Source organism: Callorhinus ursinus, unplaced genomic scaffold (assembly GCF_003265705.2).
Source record: "Callorhinus ursinus isolate GAN/ISIS: 27379988/994484 unplaced genomic scaffold, GSC_fseal_2.0 scaffold4, whole genome shotgun sequence".
Classification (NCBI taxonomy): domain Eukaryota; kingdom Metazoa; phylum Chordata; class Mammalia; order Carnivora; family Otariidae; genus Callorhinus; species Callorhinus ursinus.
Window position 1 is genome coordinate 159,609,458 of NW_027397066.1, and position 3,036 is coordinate 159,612,493.

The window sequence follows — 3,036 nt, forward strand, 5'->3', positions numbered from 1 at the left end:
GGCATAAAAGGACTTAGCAGGATGCCTGGCTAACAGATGCTCAATAAATGTGGGCATCTCCCTTTTCCCTCCCCCAACCAAGATCCCACACCAGTTAAGTTTGACAATAACTACCATCACAATCATCACCTAAAGCTTCCAACAGTTCTCCAGTCTTCCAGAGAAACCAGGTCCTTTCATCAGCCTAGATCAAGGAAAATTCCACATGACTATGATCTCTATAATACCTACCTTATAGAGTTGCTGTAAGCATTAAATGAGACCATGTAAAGGGGCAAGCAGCTGAAAGTCCAATAAATGCTAACATAAAGTTTCCATTTCTGCCTTCTCTCAAAGACATCCTTTCCATTTATGGTAGTAAGAGTGTGAGTGTGGATGTCTTTGTGTGAGGACACATGAATGTTTATAAAGGGGTGAAGGGCCAGGGATGCAAATATGACATACTTAGGACCCAGTTTTTGACAATTCTCCTCCTTTCCCCAGGATTTTGGAACCCCCCCATCTCATTCCACTGAGAATTCCCTGCTATAGTGAGTCACTGTAAATGTGAGGCATGAACTCAGATGTACTGGAATGGGGGGGGAAGTAATGGGAGTAATAGCCCCCTCATTCAGGGACACGTTGAGAAAACCATGGTCTCATTACAAATTCACAACTCAATAACCCAGGCTTGTTATCTCCCCAATTAAAATGCAAGGCCCCTGAAAATAAGACATTACATCTTATACTTCCTTCCATGTGTCTATATAGCACTAGGAACAGGACATTAGCAGATACTTAATAGTCTCTATTAATCAGTCTCAAGAATTCAATATTTAAAAATCCAACCTGCATGGAACTCTCCAGGAACACATACTGTGATCCTGAACTACCTTTTCACATGGGTCAAAAGAGAAACACTTACAAATTAGTTTCTTAAAAAATGCGGTGAGCATTTTCATCTAAAAAGAAATGTTATCTTTAAATTTTAGTTCTAAAGTTCAAGAATGGCCTGAAACTATAGGCAAATTTTTGTGTAGGTATGCTTCTCCTTCCTGGAGAGCACACAACTTCCATCACATTCTAAACACACACACACCACAAAAAAACCAAACTGCCCCCAAAAAGTGAAGAACCACTGCTCTGTACTGTTTTCTCTGGCTCTGAAGTTCAAGCTCTCAGAGACAGGTCTTACTCAGCTTGACTTCTAAAAGTGTATTTAAAAATCAAATGATAGGACAGTAGTTACCCCTAGGAGGATGTATGGGTAGTTATCGAGGAGGGCATCAGAGGGACTTTTGAGGCACTGATTATATTGGATTTGGATGCTGGCTACACAAGTGTTCACTTTGTGAAAACTCATCAAGCTGAACACGTTATTTGTGTACCTGTCTGAAGGTATCTTTCACTAAGAGGTTAAAAAAAAAAAACAGTAACAAAGATGGGTCACTTATACAAAGCAGACATCGTTACACAATGTAAAAAATAAGTACTTCAAAATTATGTACTAGGAGGGGCGCCTGGGTGGCTCAGTTGGTTAAGCGACTGCCTTAGGCTCAGGTCATGATCCCAGGGTCCTGGGATGAAGCCCCGCATCGGGCTCCCTGCTCGGCGGGAAGCCTGCTTCTCCCTCTCCCACTCCCCCTGCTTGTGTTCCCTCTCTCGCTGTCTCTCTCTCTGTCTCTCTGTTAATTAAATAAATAAAATCTTTAAAAAAAAAAATTATGTACTAGGAGAGGCCCCTGTGAAAGCTCCCTGTGAAAGAGCCAGTGAGGCACAGTGGCCCTCAGTCCAGCGGCGTGCAAGTAACTAACTGGCGCAGATTCACCATCCTCAGTCAAGCCTTGAGACTGACTGTAGCCCCAGTTGACACACCGACTGCATATGAAAGACCCTAAACTAGAAAGGTCTAGGTAAGCCACTTCCTGATTCCTGACTCTGAGAAATTCTGTGGGATAATATATGTTTGGTGTTTAAAAAAAAAGGTGATGCAATTTCTAAACACTACCTTCCTTATATATATTGACGTGAGCAAAAAAACCTCAGTAGTTGTACCTGAGACATTAGCTTATTGGTTTAAATTGGCAATATTTCCTTCTTGAAAGGCTGTGGTACAATATTGCTTTCAAAACCCAACCAAGAGGGGCACCTGGGTAGCTCAGTTGGTTAAGCGTCTGCCTTCGGCTCTGGCCCTGATCTCAGGGTCCTGGGATCTAGCTCCACCTCTGGCTCCCTGCTTAGCAGGGAGTCTGCTTCTCCCTCTCCCTCTGCTCTTCCCCACCACTCGCACACACACTTCCCCCGCCCTCTCAAATAAATAAAATCTTAAAACAAAAACAAAAACCTAACCAAGAAAAAAGAAAATATAGCTGGTGATTATGAACACCAATTTCTGCATCAAATGGAATTCAGTTTCTCTGTAAGATACACAATAGGGATCTTCTCAATGCTTCTTTCTCCTAACTCCTTCTAAATTAGAGATTCCATTATAACATGTTTTATGTTCTACTGCGTAAGTGTTTGAATGATATCACATGCATACCTTAATTTTTCTGAAGGCTTTTCTCACAAGATGAAATATACTCAGAATTAAGTAAGTAAATACTTAAGTAATTAAGTCAGAATTAAGTAAATTAAATATGTTCCAAAATATAGAAAAATCACTTTATATAAATCCACAGAAGAGGGAGATGGGGTGAATGAGGGAATATAGCTATTTCAGTATCATCCAATACAAATGTAGCATGTTTTGAAATCGATGTATTAGTTCTTGTATGTGCACTTTTGAAGCCCGCCCAAAGAGAGCAGCAGAATTTGACATTTCAGCAGTCTGGTTCCTGTGTCTTTCTCAGCTCTGAATTCTCTGCAGTGTACAGTACAGCAAATGGTCTTGTACACATTAAGCATTATGGTATCACTGAAAAAAAGTTGCAAAAGTTACTGAGTTTTTCCATTTGAAATTCTCAAAAGTTGTACAGAACTCCCTTCTCAAAATGGGACTACCCATAGCTCCAGTCATTTCCTTACATATTTTTGAAAGCTGAAAATACAACTATC